At 33.9% G+C, this 23,114-nt stretch overlaps 1 long non-coding RNA gene across 1 annotated transcript; it reads left to right on the top strand.

The window, feature by feature from the left end:
- The first annotated feature begins 5,319 nt into the window (after positions 1-5,319).
- LOC139492538 (uncharacterized) lies at positions 5,320-8,249 on the top strand. Its single transcript, XR_011656885.1, has 4 exons — positions 5,320-5,414; positions 6,616-6,683; positions 7,232-7,357; positions 8,161-8,249. It is a non-coding gene; the product is annotated as an uncharacterized lncRNA (long non-coding RNA).
- Positions 8,250-23,114: the final 14,865 nt, after the last annotated feature.

The raw sequence follows: 23,114 nt of genomic DNA, 5'->3' as shown, positions 1-23,114 counted from the left end.
AAATCTTTGCATCCCTGCAGACATAAGGAATTATTTTCTTTTTGAAAATAAATCTTCAAATAATTCCCTCCCTTAAATGTCAAACAATCCATCCTAAGGTATAAAATGAGATGAAACACTTGTTTTTATTTGTTTTTTTTTTCTTAAGAAATATCAATTTAGAACCTTTTAAATCATAGTTACATAGCAGATTTATTGAACTAGTTATTACTAAATACTTTCCATATGTTTGCTAATCAAACCATAGAACGAATTTCTGCTATTGACAACACCTGGTATTCGTCTATTAATTTTGAAAACTTTTCTGAAAATAAAACGCCATTTCGAGGGATCACAAGGTTGAGTATATATACAGCACACACAAATTAGAACTTCACCTTTTCATTGTTCCCATTTGGTTACAAAGTTTTTAATTTTCTTATCCAAATAAATCCAGAATGAGACTATCATCCCTAGACCAAGCAGTGTTGTGGTCTTTGATGGAATGGTCAGTTGATTGAAAAATGTCTTAGTGTGGTAAGGGGATATCAAATGTCAACTAAGAGGAAGGTTGGCTTGTACAGTCGTTACAATGTACGTTCATAGTTTGTGAAATGACGGTTCTGTTTACCACATTTACACTGTAGAAGAAAAAAAATTAATAATACTGTTAGATATTTGGATGATATATTGGCTCGCAATAATGACGACTTCAGTATGTGTTTTAAAGAAATGTGTCCTGTTGAAATTACTTTAAAAAAAAGCTAATACTAACAACGACCACAGCCTTTTCCTTTATCTTGATATCATTTACGGAAAGCTTAATACAAAAAATTATGATAAAGGAGATGATTTTTTATTTCCTATCGTTAATTATCCCTGTTTACATCAGGGTTTTAGATATCACAAACCAGTTAAAACATTTCTAAATTTTATCAACGGTACAAGGACATCATTATTAAATATAACTCAACATGCAGACATCTTATACGTTCAGGTATTTCACATCCAATTTTTTATGGGAATATTCTTAACAGAGCACAAAAATGTCAGTATTCACCTCAAAAGCTAACAAAACCTTTAAACACACTGATCAAGAAGGGATATAGTTACGATACTGTTGTCAGGTTATTAAAGATTGCATATTTTGGCTTTAATATTGATTCACTTATTGGGTCTTTGCATCGAAATTACACATATTTATTCTAAAATAAGTTGTTGGCATGACATGGGTTATGTTCTTCTCATATATTTCATGATGGTATAATACTAAACCCCCTAATAGGAGGGATTTTGCCTGATACTCTTATGATGAAGTCATAATCTTTCAATCAGTTTAATTGAGGTCTTGAGCTGGCGTGTCAGTAACTGCTAGTAGTCTATTGCTTTTTATGTATTTATGTTTTATTGTCATTTTGTTTATTTTCTTTTGTTACATCTTCTGACATCGGACTCGAACTTCTCTTGAACTGAATTTTACTGTACGTATTGTTCATGTTGTTATGCGTTTACTTTTCTACATTGATTAGAGGTATAGGGGGAGGGTTGAGATATCAAAAAGCATGTTTAACCCGCCGCATTTTTGCGCCTGTCCTAAGTTAGGAGCATCTGGCCTTTGTTAGCTTGTAGGATTTTAAATTTTAGTTTCTTGTGTATTATTCGGAGTTTAGTGTGACGTCCATTATCACTGAACTAGTATAAGGGGCCAGCTGAAGGACGCCTCCGGTTGCGAGAGTTTTTTTCTCTGCATTGAAGATCTATTGGTGATCTTCAGCTGTTGTCTGTTCTATGGTCGGGTTGTTGTCTCTATGACCCATTCCCCTATTCCATTCTCAATTATACATCATTCATAGTCTTGCATTCAACATTGCAGTGTCTTCCGTACCAGTGAAGTGGCCGTTAAAAGTCTCCAGCCAGAAATCGTTTGTTTTTGCACCCCATGCAATAGCCAGCAGACAACGAGGCGGGTTTTAATGATAAATCTCTCCAGCAAGTGTTTGACGCTAAACAAATCTAGTACATGTGGACAGGTACAGATCTTGGATAGTTTTTGATATTGTTCGATTTGCTTCCAGTTTTCGAGGAGCAGGTGTGATAACTTATCAAGTCAGCACCATCATCGGGATTCTTTTGTTGACCTTCTTGTCTTTGTTTTGTACACGTTCATCTCGGCTAAAGTTGTCCGCACGAGAGAAACCGTTATCAATAACATTGAGAATGGAAATGGGGAATGTTCAAAGAGACAACAACCCGACCAAAGAAAAAAACAAGCCGATGGCCATCATAGAGTCTTCAAAGCAGCGAGAAAATCCAACATCCGGACTCGAGCTTCAGCTGGCCTCTAAACAAATAAATGTATTAGTTCACTGATAATGAACGTAATACTAAACTCTAAATATATTGATAACCTTCAATTAGAAATCATTGCTAGAAGGCTAACAAAGTATAGAGGCTCCTGAATTGGGATAGGCGCAACAAGGGAACGTCTTTTTTTTATACTTTCTTGTAGGCGCCTTTTTGAAGTACCATTGGTGGTGCAAATCCGTTTTATTTTATAAAAATATTTGCAAGCATAGTCCGATAGATACATGGAAAATTCCACTGACGATATAATTAGAAATATATTGATACGAAGTAAGAAAGATGTTACACGTACAATACCAAGAAATACATAACTAGCATAATCAATTATATTAACAAAGAAAATGTTGCATAATTAGCTTTTATATTTGAATCTAATAAAGTATTATATCAATATCATAATGAAATATTATACTTATACAGATATGAAATTCCATAGTTTCTGTTAACCATACTCTACATATACATTGTACCTCAAACGAAACATATTTATATTTATGATAAAATATCATATTGAAATTATGTGAAAGAAATGTCCTATCAATGCCAGAAAAATGTATTGTATTAAACGTAAGGACCACAGCTTGAGAGGTACATGTATGTGGTCGTCTGTACCATATATCAACTTAACCAATACCTTCATCATGAACCCGTTCGCTCAAACATACTTACTTACTTTGAAGATTGAATATTTATCGTATGTTAAACCTATACCAAACCAATTACAAACACGTTTTTCAAGATCTCAATATTAACAAATTTGAGGTGTAAAATACCAGATTGCACCTCTGCTTTTTCTTTATTCACATATAATTCAAGTGGCCACGTTCCTAATAGTGACCTTAACATTGTCAATAAAACTTTTCGGCGAAATGTGTTATATGAAGGCCGAAACCCATCAATTTGAAACACCAAAAAATACTTTTATAATAAGAATATTAATGTTATGCTATTAGCTAAAATAAAAATAAAAAGGACACATGGTCAGAATAATTTAAATCTGTGAGGTCGTTGGTGTAAATCAGAATTTAATCTATCTATAAAAACACATCCTAGCCGATCTTTAATTATTTCAAATATTGCTGCGGTGTCTGTATGACAAATAATTTGTTGATCTCGCAGACAAAGCTCTACACAACATCTCGTTTGTGTATGTTAATGTCATTACATATACTGCTTGATAACGAAACATGTTTTTGTATGTTCCTTTGGAATTTCAACAAAGACGACGATCTAGATGTTGATTTGTTGTTAATTTAATTACTAACTGTACAAACAACATTATATCGCTTGGTTTTCCAATTTTATCATTTATTTTATTCTGATTCGAGTCCCACTGATGAGTCGTGTGTAGAGAAAAAGCACGACTAGCAAACTGTTATCTTGATGATTGCTAAATCAAGAAATACTATTCCTTATTCTGAAAACGTTACTTTCAGATTTGTAAATAATTGACCTATAGGAAGCAGATAATTTGATATGCCATTTACATGTATATATACGTCTATAAAAGGAACCAACTGGAAAACTGAAAATGTACTGGAACGTCTAGCAAAATAATGAAAAATTAGTATATAATAATATATATATATGCATATTATTGATATTTTCAGGGTTTTTTGAAAAACACATGTGAAATTTTGCTGATGAAATCATAATTAATATATTGATGACGAAGTAAGAAAGATGTTACACGAACAACATCAAGATATTCATAATGTGCAAAATCAATTATATTAACAAAAGCAAACAGTGTTGCATAATTAGCTAATATCACCAAGTATTTAAATTGCTTTTATATTTGAATCTATCAAAGTATTATATCAAGATTGGGATTAAATACTTTATTAATAATAAAAAAAAATGAAATTCAAAAGTTTATGTAAACCACTTGTTTGAAGAAAAATATGTATCTATTTTATCATATACATATACCAAATCAATCATAAGTAATATGTTCAATTATAAACACATTTTCAGGATCTCAATATTTCCGAGTTCCAGTGTAAACATTCTGATTGCAACTATAAAAAAAAGATGTGGTATGAATTTCAATGAGACAACTCCTCACAAGACACCAAATGACACACAAATTAACAACTATAAGTCACTGTATGGCCTTCAACAATGAGCAAAGCCCATACCGCATTGCAGCTATCAAAAGCTCCGAAATGACAACGTAAAACAATTCAAACGAGAAAACTAACGGCCTAATTTATGTACAAAAAATTAACGAAATACAAATATGTAAGACATAACCAAACGACAACCACTTAATTATAGGCTCCTGACTAGGGACAGGCACATACATATATAATGTGGTGGGGTTAAACATGTTAGCGGGTTCCCAGCCCTCCCCTAGTTATCAATTGTATGTTTAGTTTATTCAATTTGACATCTCGTTGGAGTTGAGAGCCCTGGGTGTGTCGTTTTGAGAGGAAAGACGAGTCTAATGTGTATTGTCTTTATATATTTTTGTCCTTTTTTGTTACATATTTGTTTGTTTTTGTGGTGATTATTATTGTAACACAATGTTTACTGCTGTATCCCTATTTTTCAGTTTTGCCTGTTTTGTCTGTTTGTTTTGTTCACACATTGTGGTCAACGTGATTAAATTGGATGCGTCTGTTATACAAGCAAAGGTTTAGCTAGCTATAAAACCAGGCTTAATCCATTATTTCTTTTAATACAAAATGACTCTACCAAGTGTCACGAATATAACATAAGTTATCCGGTTATTTGATGTGTTTGAGCTTTTGAATTTGTCATTTGATTAGAGCCTTTCCGTTGAATTTCCTCTGAGTTCTTATTTTTGTTTGATTTTACTATTTGCTGATTAAATTACAATATCCATAAATAATTGAAAATAGTTTAGTGACAGTTAAAGCTAGTAACACGTTTAACAATATTTGCTTATTCAGTCAATATTAAGACAGAAAACCAACATATGTCACTAATCGATGTTTAAAATCACACAGAACATTCACCAATCCTTTTATCTAACTTAGTATTTAAGTAGCCACTGTATTTCAAAAATCATCTTTCTATCTACGACTCTGCTATTTCACATTACGGTAAGTTTTCAATTATTCTCCTACAAACGATATTCTAGTTATTTGAATTTGTTCAATACAATTTAAAAAAAAAAGGTAATACAATGAAAACTGGTTAAACCGAAAACCTGTATAAATCGAAAACCTGTATAAACCAAACATGCTGTTAACACCGTCATACAAACTGTTAACGTTGTGAATCTGATTAAACCGAACATCGGCTAAAACAGAACAAAATCTTAAATTACGAAGAGATTCGGTTTAAACAGGTTTCAATATAACAGAGTATTCCATCAGATAAATTTCAACTCAGCAAAACGTCAAATGTGTAAGACTAAAAATACAAACTTTACTAACGATGAAAAATAATAATTAAGTCATATTTAAGAGTAAATCAACTACGTTAGCCTACAACATATGGCTTTGTTGTTTACAGCCTAGTAAAAAATATATATTCTGAATTAGCTAGTCCATTGTCAAGCACTTTTCGGGTTCTGTTATATTTCCGTTACAGAACAACTTCTCTGAAGTACTATATGTTGATATTGCGCATAATATACTTTTCTTTATATTAGATTATATAAAAAAGGACTTAAGTTTTATTTAACAATAAGGCGTACCAAATTTGTAAATTTGCGGATGTTTTCTTAACCTTAAACTTGACTGAATATAAAATATTGAATTTCAAACACGTTTTTGACACATAATATTGTAGTCCTTACAATAATGGCATTCAAAATAGAAAATCAAAAAGAACAAAAATTAAAAACCAACAAATCAATACAATTCCTAACACAAATAATTCAAGTTTTTTTTTTAATTTTTGATAGTCCGATTACCCACTTCCGATTTTAACACATAAAAATGGAGTTACCGTGGTTTTGATAAGTAATGCTCGTTATTAACATATTTTGAAAGCAAAATCATAACAAATGAAATGCGTACAACACACATCATCCAAACCCTTTTATTGGTAAGTTGAGACTTTAATTTAAAAACTGTTACATGTTTTTGGAACTTGAAATTAGCGATCAAAATATAGCATTTAATGCATACAGGCTCACTGCGCTTACTTCTGGTTTACGGGTCTTTCTAAATGATTCCACATTTGTAGACGAAACTCGCGTCTGGCGCAAATATAAAATTTCAATCCTGTATGGATAATGAGTTTATTTCTAAATAACGTGGAATCTTAATTAATATAGACGAGTTTTCATTTCAGAGTTATGATGAAGTGTTGTTGTTTGATTGTTTTCATCTTTTGCACAATTGATGTGTCAAATGGCGGCAGTAAGTATCCTTTATGTTTAAAACGCTGTAGTGAAGATTAAAGATTAAGCTGCTAGACTCTCTCATAATATAAAAGGTACGATCCTTTCACTCTGATCAAACGTTCTGCATTCGAAAGCCAAACGAACAGACAAAGTAAGAACCTTTTTATATAATTTACAGATATATATCAACGATAATATCAGTACTTTTTGTTGATCTACGGATCTGTACGAAATTGTTCAACACTACTTTCCTAGGTTGACATAAGAACAATAAAAAATCTGTATTTAGGAAGAACTAATTTTAAACTTTCTACGCAGAGTTACGAGCATCTCCAGCAAATTCAGTTAATTTTATTCATGAGAAATCATAGCGCAACAATAATATATACACTTTTTCTTGAAAAAAAAATACAAAATTCTTATGTGTGTCCTATATTCAACATGGTTAAGCAAATCATTTTGAGAAGTAAACAAATACGTTGTATCTATATTCCTATTGTATTATGTTAACGTATATATCAAAGTAAATCATGCTATATTGTATCGGAGTACTGTACTATTCAGTTCTTTCTGGGATATGCCACTCTTCCAACGGTACCTGTGGAAAAAAAGGTGTTCCATGTAATGAGACTTTCGGGTCTGAATGGACGTATAACGGAAAATGCTGCAATGAACGACCATGTTGCAAATGTAAGTAGACAAATAAATCAGGCGATAGATTTTGTCACTGTATATCAAATCGAATGAAATGTTAAAGAAACTCACAGACATAGATTTTTGGGGAAAAAAGAAGCCTGGAACAGTTTTTCATTCCCATTTCTGAATTAGTTTGTACGCTCAACATCGACAATGATGGCGTTTTGTACAACCAACAAAGACTTTTTTTAATTTTCCAAGCAATTAATGAATGTTGTTTCAGATGTGTCCTTAAATATTTCTTTATGTTAACATTTTTAGATTATTTGTTTTGTTTTCCTTTTGATTTGACTTTACTTCTGCATGTGTTTATTTCGCATTTATTTTTATATTGATGAATGTCGACTTACTTTCAACTAAAACGACGATTGCTATATATTTATCAAAGGTACCATGATTATAATTTAGTACGCCAGACGCTCATATCAAAATAGTTATTAAGCCAAACAAGTACAAGTTGAAGAGCGTTATCGTAAATACCGCACAAAAATTATAAAAAAAAAAATTGTGCAAAATGCAACTAAAGTTATCTATTTCTGGGTTATGAAAATCCTTAGTTTTTCGTAGAGTTTAAAGTTTTGTAACAGGAAATTTATAAAAATGACCTTATAATTGATATTCATGTGAACACAGAAGTTCTGACTACTGGGCTGGTGGAACCCTCGGACGCAAAACGTCCACTAGCAGTGGCATCGACTAAACATGGGGCTCCTTTTATAACGTTATTGTAATTACGCCATCGCTTTATCTTTTTTATGATTTAACTTCGATTGTATTAAAATTGTATTCTTTTTAAGTTTTAAAAGCGCCATGTGTTCCAGAAACTTGCCCAAAAGAGTTCAAGCTAATATCAAACCAACCAAGTAGTGCTAATTGTTATTACAATAGTGATGCTAATCGAGTTACCTGGAATACAGCTGCGGTGAGTTTGTTAGTGAATCCCCATTTGCAAGACTGTGTCTGTTTCTTTGAAAACAAACAAGAATCAAAAAACATAAACAATAAACAATACATTACTTAATCTGTAAGCAGACGATAGTATTAATATAAGATTACAATACAGGTAACTATATGTTTAACATGTTGATCAAGTGACATTTCAGAATTCTTAATTCCTGACTTAAAAAGTTTTTCTACAGTGTTCATAATTATGTCATTGTATCTGTTTTTGATTTATAGAGTACGTTGTTGAAAGTCCGGTTAATTTTTCATATTTAAATACCATGTGACGTTTTAAAAGAGGGACGAAAAATACCAGAGGGACAGTCAAACTCATAAATCGAGAAAAAAACTGACAACGCCATAACTAAAAATGAAAAAGACAAACAGACAAACAAAAATACACATGATATAACATAAAACTTAAGATTAAACAACACGAACCCCACCAAAAACTGTGGTTGATCTCATGTGCTCCGGAAAGGTAAGCAGATCCAGCTTTAAGTGGTGTTGAACGATGCCGCATTATTTGGACAGAATTCTATCTGAATCAACAATGATATGTTGATAATAGATTGTAATAGTACTAGTACAACCAACTAACTGAAGGGTCTTTGGTGTAATTCTGACTCCCCACAGACCTTTTTCATATTACCGACTTTTGACCTCGGAAATTAATATTTTCGACAGGTTACCTTCTCTGTGGTAGAATATCCTGTAAACCGGTCAAGCAAGAGCTAAGAAAATAAGCAAATTCAAAATTTAAGCGAAAATTTACTGTTTTATACACGACTCTATCCGCAAAAAAACAGTTAACCCCCGCTCCCCCAACATTGCACCGATTATATATTTGATTTAGCTTCTTATGGTTGCTCCTTTCTTGCCTGAATATCAGAATATCCTACCACAGTGGAAACTTGTCAAAACAATTATAAGAGCCCGGAGTCAAAATTCGGTTTTCGTGAATTAGAGAAAAATAAAGCATACATACATCTGGCCAATATACTAGCTTTGTTAAGTGTTTGAAATTAATATAATGTCACTTCTTCGTACTTTGAACATCGATATTATTTTCTTTCTCCTCTTATACTGTATACACATCACACCTCTGGCACTTATACATAAAGAACACGAAGTGTTATCGAGCACCAATTTTATAGTTTTATTGTTGATATATATTCACCCCACGTGTACCAATTTTCAGGATAGTTTTATGGAGAAACAAAAAAAAATATTGGTGTTCCTAAACGGAAGGTAATACAGACAAAAGAAGTAACAACAAAATTATTTTCATTTAGCTGTGTATAAAATTATTGCAAATGGCTGATTGTTTTCAGGTTTGAAGTTTTTCTGAAATTATTCATCCCTTATTATAATTCTTTTGTAATTTTATTGTAGCATAGATAAAATTAATTTGTTCTGTGTGTGTTCATTTGTGTTACTACATCTTTTGATTGAGTAAAGCCATTTCAATAGATATTTTATAGTGTGTCTTTCTATGTTGTAATACTCACCTATTGGTTCAGATAAAGGTAATGGTGCGGTACCATTTAAACGTTTAAATCCGCTGCAATTGTTTGTACCTGTCCTAAATCAGGAACCAGATGTTCAGTAGTTGTCGTTTGATGATTCGGTTCTTAAGTGTTTCTCGCTTCTCTATATTTATATATATATATTTGACCGTTTGAATGGTTTAACACTAGAAATTGCTTGGGGCCGATTATAAATTGCTGTTAGGTGTGAGCCAAGGCACTGAGTTGACGACCGTACTTTGACCTATAATGATTTACTTTTATAAATTGTGACTTGGATGGAGAGTTATCTCATTGGCACTCATACCTCATTTTATATCTATATACAGGTTTATAGAAAATTTGTCATTCGTTGAAGATTTATTTTCGTGGTTCATCTATGCCCACGAAATCTGCGAAAATGAACGAAATGTAAATATGATAGGAATGTCATCTACGTATTTGGCACAACTTTTTGGATTTTGTATCCCCAATGCTCTTCAACTTTGTACTTGTTTGGCTTTATAATATTTTGATATGAGCGTCACTGATGAGTATTATGTAGACGAAACGCGCGTCTGGTGTACTAAATTATAATTCTTGTACCTTTGATAACTATTTACACCACTGGGTCGATGCCACTGCTGGTGGACGTTTCGTCCCCGCGGGTATCACCAGCCCAGTAGTCAACACTTCGGTGTTGACATGAATATCAATAATGTGGTCATTTTTATAAATTTGCTGTTAACAAAACTTTTAATTTTTCGAAAAACTAATGATTTTCTTATCCTAGGCATAGATAACCTTAACCGTATTTGGCACAACTTTTTGGATTTTTGATCCCCAATGCTCTTCAACTTTGTACTTGTTTGGCTTTATGATATTTTGATATGAGCGTCAATGATGAGTCTTATGTAGACGGAACGCGCGTCTGGCGTACTAAATTATAATCCTGGTACCTTTGATAACTATTTACTTAATTTAAGGATAATTGTGCCTCGACAGATGGTGCCTACCTGTGGAGACCGAACACTGCACAAGAAGCCAATGCTGTTCAAATTGAATTTAATATTCGTAAGTTGAGAATGTATTATTAATTATTTTTAAATGAAGTTTTTCCGTAATCATGAATTACATAATAAAAAAAAAAAAACAACTGTGATAACAAAATAATTAAATTCGTTTCGAAAAATGTGACAACGAATTTGATTAGTTATAAAGTTTTACAAATATTAAAGATGTTGTAACTAGCTCCAAAAGTTTATGATGACTATTTTATTCTGTGAAAACAATTTTGTATTTCATGATAACGATTTAAATCGTGATTTCGACTTTGATTAATATTTTTGTTAGGTCCTAAAAAGGCTTTCGTTTAACGATACAATATTTTTTTTTCCTAAAGACTTACCAAAACGTAAGATAAAACAACTTATATATCTAGTTTCCATTGGTCACATCTTGAAAAACTAAAGAAGGTTTACAAAAACTGGTTACAACTTGAAAATACTATAAATTATGATTATAATCTTGTCCTAGCTATAAAATCAGGTTTAATCCATTTTTTCATACAAATAATTTACCTAGCTAGATGCGGCAAAGATTATAACAGTTCACATAGATGTTACTCTTATTTTTGTTAATTACAACCTCAACATAATTGATTTATCTTGTTTCTTTGAAAATTCTAGTCAGGAATATGACAAACTAGGGATTTAGTTTATCAAGTTTTAAGGACTTAATATTTTCATCAAAGTCGGTATTAATGTTCATACCTTTCTATCTTGAATACGATAACGTTTGATCCAATATTGAAAATTTCATGTACAGATCTGTAGGGGCATTCAGACCTGGTTTTGGCACAAGAAAATAAATGTTTGATAACTATTTAAAATTGGCACATAATGTTTAGAAATGCATAAAGTCAAGAAATATATAAAAAAACAATAAAGTTTTTTATCTGATGACGTCAAAATTACTTCATAATATTTACTGTTATTCACAAAAACGATAAAAAATACAGAATGTACATGTAAGCAGTTTCGATCTTTATTTTCGCTGTGGAAACCTCGTGCGCTGCCAAGAAACAATAAAATAATTTAACAAAAGCTTTATTGTAACTTTTGACATAATCTCACCAAGTATAAAGCTGTTTCATAGGTGCGCACATACTTTTTCAATCTAAAATATACTTAAAGTTTGATAAAAACGACGAAAATTATAAAATTTTAGAAAATATGCAATCAAGTCATGTATTGTTGCCATGGTAACTTGTTTAATGCCAAATTTGTTTTGTTTATCTAAATACCTTGAACCTTAGTCAAGTTTTTAGATAATTTAAGAATATGTATGAAAACTGTTAAATTTGCAGTAATTTTTTGACCAAATAAGGGGCTTTTGATGAATATTTAGCATTCAAATTGCATTATTGTCTTTTTTCAAGAAAATTTGTACAAAATATATTATGACGTTATCAAAACAAACGTCATTTAAAAAACAGAGAGGTCCATGAACTCGTTTTCAAGTTAAATCAGTTTGAATGATAAAAAAATCAGTCGAAAAATGCATCTTTTACCGAAATATGTCACAGTTTGACGTCGCATATTTATTTCTATACTTTTCTTCCTTTATCTACTGATTTTCGATGAACATGATGAAGCTCATTTACATTTAATTCTTTACAGCCGATCATGTTTCTATATGGACTGGTGCAAATGATATTGACAACGATGGAACCTTTACATTTGCCATAGAAAATGGTCCCTTTTCATTTTATGAGCTTCCATTTGGATCAGGTAAATTTTATGATAATTTAGCAAAAGTATATACACCAAAAGTCGATGAGACAGCAAAATAAAATCAACACAAAAAACTGCGTCATCTACAGGACAGTACATTGTATTCAACAATATATGTGTATAAAAAGGTTGGGAAAAATTAATAGATTAATAGTGTTCAGCACTTTCTCATTTGGTCGATAACAAGATAAAAGAATAAAAACGAGTAGTTATTTTTCGAATGTGATCTACCTAATTGCACTGAACTACGGATTTGTACTTACATTTACAACCAACATGTGCCACTAGTTGGGTGGAATCTCCTTACCCTTCCAGAGCACCTGACATCACCGCTTGTTTTTATATGTTGTAATTCGTTTACATTTGTTTTCTCTTAGTATAATTACGTTTTTTTTCATTGCATTGTGAATAGATAAAAGAAGATGGATATAAATGTCAATGAAAAAGCTCTCCAGCCAAGTCACAATTTGTAAAAGAAAACTATCATTTGTCAAATTACTATCTTCAACACGGAGCCTTTGCCCACTCCAAACAACAATTACTAAAGTTTGTTTTTAGACTAATGGGTTTGACGATCGTTTTGTATATTTGTTTTTTTTTAACTTTTTCTAATACAATCACAATCCGATTTAACTCTTAAAATGGTATCAAACAATTGAAATTATCCCTTTTGCGTTATTTAATACGAAATTCAAAATTAATGTTCGGTAAATTATTTCAGCCTTTGGCATTAGTACAGATGTCTGTGTGGCCATTAGGAACTTCTTCGGTTCATGGACTTGGGATCGATTTCCCTGTACCTATACTTATCGCTACATATGCGAGTATAAACTAGTAAGTATACTCCTTCGTTTAGCCTTTAATTGGAAATATTATATTGCCTTAACAATATTAATATATAGCAACGACATCACCATGCATCATGGAAACTTCAGTACAAGTCACAAATAGGTTACAATCGCCTGACATTTGATACACATATATAAGGTTTTATCGTCCTTCCCTACGCCTATATCACCCTGTTCTGTCACTCCGTAGTAATCGTAGAAAGGCTTCAAAACGAGACCAGGCATTATCAGTGACGTCACAATGTGAGAGAAGACGTTATCAAGCTTGTTTTAATCATGCTTAAAACTGTCTTAGGAAGAGGGAAAAGACCAGTAATAAAACGAAAAACAGATAATCGGGATTTTGTCGTATAGCTATCGTAAAATATCAGCCACACGACGTTATCATGATAATGTGAAACTTTTAAGCTCGTTCGCTGCGCTCACTCGTAAAACATGTTTACATTGTGGCTCGCGGCTGATATTTTACTATATCAATGTGTAGAAAACCCGATAATCTATACTTATTTAGAAATAAGATATTTATGCTCTCTTTGTATAAGGGTTTTTTGCTACACAACCCTGGTTAAGAAAATTTATAAAGGCATTCGGTAAGGAAAACATGGTTTACCTCGATACCATTGTTTTTGTCAAATGCCACTTGTAAGCATGAAATAGCTATTTCAATTCTAACAAATGTTCTTTGAATCCATTTTGATCTCGGAATGTTAATTGAAGACTCATTGGAGGACTTCTGCTGTTGTATGTTCTTTGGTCGGGTTGTTGTCTCTTTGACACATTCCCCATATCCATTCTCAATTTTATTATTGTAAGCAGGTATCCTACATGTCATATGAAAAGTCTAGCTGAGGTCTTTTGAAGTTACTTTATTTTGAGACATTTGTACTTCCAATCTGCCATGGTATTTGCTAGCCAATACCCTGGCACATGGAAGTCCATCGTTACAAATACACCAACAGAGAACAGAAAATCTCAAAATAGAGAAAATAGATGAAAAATACCATATCTCTCATCTAATCGAAATACGACATTTCATCGCACTTTTCTGTGAATCTACACTACGAGAATATCTGATATTAGTGCGTAGGGTATATACATATATATATATAAAGCAAATTGTACAGATCTAACATTGTTGGGTTGATGTTTAGACGAGTTGTATATATATATATAAATATATATAAGTAAACTTTACCACTTGATGCATTTTCAGATTCATTACTCCACTACTTCCTGTTTACAGAAAACTTGTATCATTTGATACATGATAGCGAAGTTTAAAGTTTTCATCAAACTTTTCGTAGGAACTACAATTCAAGGATATCTAAAATTTGTTTTAGGGTTAATATTAATCAGTTTTATCATGTGAGGCGTTTTCAGATTCATCACCGAACAACTTTCTGTTTACTGAACACTTGTATCATTTTACACATGATAGCCAAGTTGAAAATTTTAATCACACTGTTCTCATGAACTATTATATAGTATTTTTGAATTAGGGTTAAGTCGTTATATAAGTTAGTTGAACTGTGTGATGCGTTTTCGGATAACTCACTTTAAACCTTCCTGTTATATTTGTAGCCGAATACTTTAAGCGGGCGATTGTATCATTAGTGAGCAGTAGCTCACAGATTCACTTGTTGACAATATTTTCTAACCTATACAAATATATATCATGAGATCTCAATTTTTAATTCAGATATTAGTTATATTTATGTGTCTGTTGATTTATAGTATTGTGTTTTTCAGAAAGTGTGTCCGTAGAGAGGATATAGGCCATTGCAGTACTTGATGTAATAAAATTGTAAAAGTTGATTCTTCTTTATCTTTGGAAAACAACATAGAACGGACATATCAATGTTGCACCAAACCACAAAACAAAGATTGACAACCTACCCCCCCCCCATCCCCCCACCCCACCAAATGAAAGCCCAAGCAAAAAGAATCAACTATGAAAGTGATCAGTTTCATTTCCACTATGGCATTGGTTATTGTGGTCATGTCATGCAGATATAAGGGTTTCGCTTGATACCAAACACCTTGACTTGACTTAATTTGGCTCGTTTAATTTCATAACATTTTGAAAAAATATTTGCTTTACAGAGTTGAGGATCATCGAGGACCTAAAATTCCCAAACGTTATGCCAAATAAGGCAAAGGTAATCTATGCCTGGGATAAGAAAATCCTTAGTTGGAAAAATTCATAATTTTGTTAACAAGAAATTTATAAAATGTCAATATAATTGATATTCATGTCGACATTGAAGTGATTACTACTGGGCTGGTGATATCATCGGGGACGAAACGTCCACCAGCCAACCACACACGTTATCGAAAAAAATCCTTATCAATAGAACGTATTTAAAACGTTCAGCTGATGTTTACAGAGTTGTCGCCCTGTGGTGTACCACCTTAATCGAGGAAAAATTCAAAGAATTGTGGTCAGACGATAGCATACATTCGTAAGCAATGTTGACACGTATTTTCTAAAAGGAGAAACTAAGCCATGATTGCAATTGTAATGCTGTCAATTGCAATCATCAAACGTAAATTAAATCGAAACCCTTGGTGCATAAAGCTTCTTCATAGGCAACACACTAAGGGAAAGCGAAAATAGAATATATGAAAACTTAAAGACAAATAATCCATACACGAGACCTGCTGGAATAATTTTAGACAAAAAAATGGACAGCTAGAATTATACCTTTTTTCTATTTTTTTCTATCAGTGTATGTTCACATGTGTTAATATGTCTTTTGATTGAGTAAGGGCATTACAGTTGTCATTTTCGAGTGTGTCTTTCTATGTTATGATGATACACTATTGTTTAAGATAAGGGTGAAGGTTGGTACCTATTGCATCTGTTTGCACCTGTTCTAAGTCAAGAATCTGAATTTCAGTGGTTGTCGTTTGTTGGTGTGGATTATAAGTGTTTCTCGTTCTCGTTTATATATGGATTAAACCGTTGGTTTTCTGATTTAAATATAGTTTTACACTTCTCTTTTTGGGGCCCTTTATACATTGTTATATCTTGCTGTTTTGTTTAATGCACGGCTCTGTGTTAAAGATCGAACTTTGACCTTTAATTATGGTTTATTTTAAAAATGGTGACTTGGATGGATAGTTGATACTTTGGAAAATAAAAACATGTGATGGATTTTTACTCTCGGCATATGACGATGATACGAGATAACATTCAAAACTATGGACGTCAAGTTGGTTACTTATTCCCTATTCCCTATTCGTTACCTATTCCCTATTCCCTATTCGTTACATATTCGTTACCTATTCCCTTTTCCCTATTCGTTACCTATTCGTTACCCATTCCCTATTCCCTATTCGTTACTTATTCCCTATTCCCTATCGTTACCTATTAGTTACTTATTCCATATTCCTTATTCGTTACTTATTCTATTTTTAATATCCTTCCCCCTTTTTAATTGTTTATACTCTTATATCTGGTAATCGTTCTAAATTTGTTGAGGTAAAATGATCTTTTGATGACCTATTTATATGTGTTTGTGCTCAACCGATCCTTTTACTTTATGTTCGATACTCATTTGTTCCTTATTTGATTTTTATACGTTCTACCTTTTAACTGCTTTATGTCCGTATGTTTGAAGATGGATCTTGGTTCGAAGGGATTAAATCACCGTGTTAGCGCTTTCATAAAAAAAATAGATGTGGTATGATTGCCAATGAGACAACACCCCACAATAGACCAAAATGACACAGAAACTATCAACTATAGGTCAATGTATGGCCTTCAACAATGAGCATAGCCCACACCGTGTAGTCACCAATAAAAGGCCCAAACATGACAATTTCAAACAATTCAAACAACAAAACTAACGGCCGTATTTGATAATATACAAAAAAATAAACGGAAAACAAATATGTAACACAAAAACAAACGATAACTACTTAATTTCAGGCTCTTGTCTAGGGACAGGCACAAACTAACATAATGTGTTTGGGTTAAACATGTTAGCAGGGTGTACATCGTTTCGGAGCATGCTATTACCTTGTTTAATTCGTTCCATCACTCGCTTATAATTCGCATATAATACGTGTATCATACGTTGTACCTTTTAAAACATGATTTTCAATTGTTTTGTTGTCCCTGGTGGTAGATTTAGGTTCTTAGAGGTGATATAACTCTATAAGCGCATATGTACCCGTTCCAGCGCTCGGATAATACCCTGTTAAGTATTTGTTTCTTATTCGCTTTTAATACGTTTGTTGTACGTTGCACCTTTTAGAAAAGGATTTTCAATTGTGTTCATATCTCTGGTGGAAATAATGTGTTCTTATAGATGAAATACCTCTATTAGCGCGTAGGTACCCGTTCCAGCGCTCGGATAATACCCTGTTACTTATTCGTTCGTTATTCGCTTTTAATGCACAAGGTATTCGTTGCACCTTGATATAAATCGTTTTTTAATTGTGTTCATGTCTCTGGTGGTAACAATGTGTTCTTACAGATGAAATGACCCTATTACTGCGCATTTACCCGTTCCAGCGCTCAGTTAATACCCTTCTACCTATTTGTTACCTATTCACTTATAATACGTTTGTTGTACGTTGCACCTTTTAGAAAGGATTTTCAATTGTGTCCATGACTCTGGTGGTAACAATGTGTTCTTAGAAATGAAATGACCCTATTAGCGCGCATGTTCCTGTTCCAGCGCTCGGTTAATACCCTGTTACCTATTCGTTACCTATTCGTTTCCTATTCACTTATAATACGTTTGTTGTACGTTGCACCTTTTAGAAAAGGATTTTCAATTGTGTCCATGTCTCTGGTGGTAACAATGTGTTCGTAGAGATGAAATAACCCAATGAGCGTGAATGTACCCGTTCCAGCGCTCTGTAAATACCATGTTACTTATTCGTTACTTATTCGCCTATAATACGTTTGTTGTACGTTGCATCTTTTAGAAAAGGATTTTCAAGTGTGTTCATGTCTCTGGTGGTAACAATGTGTTCTTAGAGATGAAATGACCCTATAAGGGCGTATGTACCCGTTCCAGCGCTCGGTTAATACCCTGTTACTAATTCGTTACTTATTCGCCTATAATACGTTTGTTGTACGTTGCACCTTTTGGAAAAGGATTTGCAATTGTGTCCATGTCTCTGGTGGTAACAATGTGTTCTTAGAGATGAAATGACTCTATTAGCGTGCATGTACCCGTTCCAGTGCTCGGTGAATACCCTGTTACTTACTCGTTACTTATTCGCTTTTACTACGTTTCTTGTACGTTGCACCTTTTAGAAAAGGATTTTCAATTGTGTACATGTCTCTGGTGGTAACAATATGTTCTTACAGATGAAATGACCCTATTAGCGCGCATGTACCAGTTCCAGCGCTCGGTTAATACCCTGTTACCTATTCGTTACCTATTCGTTACTTATTCGCTTTTAATACGTTTGTTGTACGTTGCACCTTTAAGAAAAGGATTTTCAATTTGTGTTCATATCCCTGGTGGTAATAATGTGTTCTTATAGATGAAATACCCCTATTAGCGCGTATGTACCCGTTCCAGCGCTCGGTTAATACCCTGAATTACCACCAGGGATATGAACACAAATTGAAAATCCTTTTCTAAAAGGTGCAACGTACAACAAACGTATTATAAGTGAATTACCACCAGGGATATGAACACAAATTGAAAATCCTTTTCTAAAAGGTGCAACGTACAACAAACGTATTATAAGTGAAAAGGTAACAAATAGGCAACGAATAGGTAACAGGGTATTAACCGAGCGCTGCAACGGGTACATGCGCTCTAATAGGGTCATTTCGTTTCTAAAAACACACTGTTACCACCAGAGACATGAACACAATTAAAAAACGATTTATTTCAAGGTGCAACGTATACTTACCCCGCGCATTAAAAGCGAATAAGGAACGAATAAGTAACAGGGTATTATCCGAGTGCTGGAACGGGTACCTACGCGCTAATAGGGGTATTTCATCTATAAGAACACATTATTACCACCAGGGATATGAACACAATTAAAAATCCTTTTCTAAAAGGTGCAACGTACAACAAACGTATTATAGGCGAATAAGTAACGAATAAATAACAGGGTATTAACCGAGCGCTGGAATGGTAACATGCACGCTCATGGGATCATTTTATCTCTAAGAACACATTGTTACCACCAGAGACATGAACACAATTAAAAAACGATTTATTTCAAGGTGCAACGAATACCCTGTGCATTAAAAACGAATAAGGCACGAATAAGTAACCGAGTATTATCCGAGCGCTGGAACGGGTACATACGCGCTAATAGGGGTATTTCATCTATAAGAACACATTATTACCACCAGGGATATGAACACAAATTGAAAATCCTTTTCTAAACGGTGCAACGTACAACAAACGTATTAAAAGCGAATAAGTAACGAATAGGTAACGAATAGGTAACGAATAGGTAACAGGGTATTAACCGAGCGCTGGAATGGGTACAAGCGCTCTAATAGGGTCATTTAATCTCTAAGAACACATTGTTACCACCAGAGACATGACACAATTGAAAATCCTTTTCTAGAAGGTGCAACGTACAACAAACGTATTATAAGTGAATAGGTAACAAATAGGCAACGAATAGGTAACAGGGTATTAACCGAGCGCTGCAACGGGTACATGCGCTCTGATAGGGTCATTTCGTTTCTAAAAACACATTGTTACCACCAGAGACATGAACACAATTAAAAAACGCTTTATTTCAAGGTGCAACGTATACTTACCCCGCGCATTAAAAGCGAATAAGGAACGAATAAGTACCAGGGTATTATCCGAGTGCTGGAACGGGTACCTACGCGCTAATAGGGGGATTTCATCTATAAGATCACATTATTACCACCAGGGATATGAACACAAGTTGAAAATCCTTTTCTAAAAGGTTCAACGTACAACAAACGTATTAAAAAGCAAATAAGTAACGAATAGGTAACGAATAGGTAACAGGGTATTAGCCGAGCGCTGGAACGGGTACATGCGCGCTAATAGGGTCATTTAATTTCTAAGAACACATTGTTACCACCAGAGACATGGACACAATTGAAAATCCTTTTCTAAAAGGTGCAACGTACAACAAACGTATTATAGGCGAATAAGTAACGAATAAGTAACAGGGTATTAACCGAGCGCTGGAACGGGGACATACGCGCTAATAGGGTCATTTTAATCTCTAAGAACACATTGTTACCACCAGAGACATGAACACAATTGAAAATCCTTTTCTAAAAGATGCAACGTACAACAAACGTATTATAGGCGAATAAGTAACGAATAAGTAACAGGGTATTAACCGAGCGCTGGAACGGGTACAGGCACGCTCATAGGGTCATTTCATCTCTAAGAACACATTGTTACCACCAGAGACATGGACACAATTGAAAATCCTTTTCTAAAAGGTGCAACGTACAACAAACGTATTATAAGTGAATAGGATACGAATAGGTAACAGGGTATTAACCGAGCGCTGGAACAGGAACATGCGCGCTAATAGGGCCATTTCATCTCTAAGAACACATTGTTACCACCACAGACATGGACACAATTGAAAATCCTTTTCTAAAAGGTGCAACGTACAACAAACGTATTATAAGTGAATAGGATACGAATAGGTAACAGGGTATTAACCGAGCCCTGGAACGGGCACATGCGCGCTAATAGGGTCATTTCATCTCTAAGAACACATTGTTACCACCAGAGACATGAACACAATTATAAAACAATTTATTTCAAGGTGCAACGTATACCCTGCGCATTCAAAGCGAAAAAGTAACGAATAAGTAACCGGGTATTATCCCAGCGCTGGAACGGGTAAATACGCGCAAATAGGGGTATTTCATTTATAAGACCACATTATTACCACCAGAGATATGAACACAATTGAAAGAAGTTTTCTAAAAGGTGCAACGTACAACAAACGTATTAAAAGCGAATAAGTAACGAATAAGTAACAGGGTATTAACCAAGCGCTGAAACGGGTATATACGCGCTAATAGGGTCATTTCATCTCTAAGAACACATTGTTACCACCAGAGACATAAACACAATTAAAAATCCTTTTCTAAAAGATGTAACGTACAACAAACGTATTATAGGCGAATAAGTAACGAATAAGTAACAGGGTATTAACCGAGCGCTGGAATGGGTACATGCACGCTCATGGGGTCATTTCATCTCTAAGAACACATTGTTACCACCAGAGACATGAACACAATTAAAAAACGATTTATTTCAAGGTGCAACGAATACCCTGTGCATTAAAAGCGAATAAGGAACGAATAAGTAACCGGGTATTATCCGAGCGCTGGAACGGGTACATACGCGCTAATAGGGGTATTTCATCTATAAGAACACATTATTACCACCAGGGATATAAACACAAATTGAAAATCCTTTTCTAAAAGGTGCAACGTACAACAAACGTATTAAAAGCGAATAAGTAACGAATAGGTAACGAATAGGTAACGAATAGGTAACAGGGTATTAACCGAGCGCTGGAACGGGTACATCCGCTCTAATAGGGTCATTTCGTTTCTAAAGACACATTGCTACCACCAGAGACATGGACACAATTGAAAATCCTTTTCTAGAAGGTGCAACGTAGAACAAACGTATTATAGGCGAATAAGTAACGAATAAGTAACAGGGTATTAACCGAGCGCTGGAATGGGTACATGCACGCTCATGGGGTCATTTCATCTCTAAGAACACATTGTTTCCACCAGAGACATGAACACAATTAAAAAACGATTTATTTCAAGGTGCAACGAATACCCTGTGCATTAAAAGCGAATAAGGAACGAATAAGTAACCGGGTATTATCCGATCGCTGGAACGGGTACATACGCGCTAATAGGGGTATTTCATCTTTAAGAACACATTATAACCACCAGGGATATAAACACAAATTGAAAATCCTTTTCTAAAAGGTGCAACGTACAACAAACGTATTAAAAGCGAATAAGTAACGAATAGGTAACGAATAGGTAACGAATAGGTAACAGGGTATTAACCGAGCGCTGGAACGGGTACATCCGCTCTAATAGGGTCATTTCGTTTCTAAAAACACATTGCTACCACCAGAGACATGGACACAATTGAAAATCCTTTTCTAGAAGGTGCAACGTAGAACAAACGTATTATAGGCGAATAAGTAACGAATAAGTAACAGGGTATTAACCGAGCGCTGGAACGGGAACATACGCGCTAACAGGGTCATTTCATCTCTAAGAACACATTGTTACCACCAGAGACATGAACACAATTGAAAATCCTTTTCTAAAAGATGCAACGTACAACAAACGTATTATAGGCGAATAAGTAACGAATAAGTAACAGGGTATTAACCGAGCGTTGGAACGGGTACATGCATGCTCATAGGGTCATTTCATCTCTAAGAACACATTGTTACCATCAGAGACATGGACACAATGGAAAATCCTTTTCCAAAAGGTGCAACGTACATGTACCCGTTCCAGCGCTCGGTCAATACCCTGTTACCTTTTCGTTACCTATTCGTTACCTATTCACTTATAATACGTTTGTTGTACGTTGCACCTTTTAGAAACGGATTTTCAATTGTGTTTATATCTCTGGTGGTAATAATATGTTCTTATAGATGAAATACC

The sequence above is a fragment of the Mytilus edulis genome, chromosome 10 (genome assembly GCF_963676685.1).
Source record: "Mytilus edulis chromosome 10, xbMytEdul2.2, whole genome shotgun sequence".
NCBI classification, from domain to species: domain Eukaryota; kingdom Metazoa; phylum Mollusca; class Bivalvia; order Mytilida; family Mytilidae; genus Mytilus; species Mytilus edulis.
The sequence above is the reverse complement of the archived record's forward strand: the minus strand, read 5'-3'. Positions and strand labels throughout refer to the sequence as shown.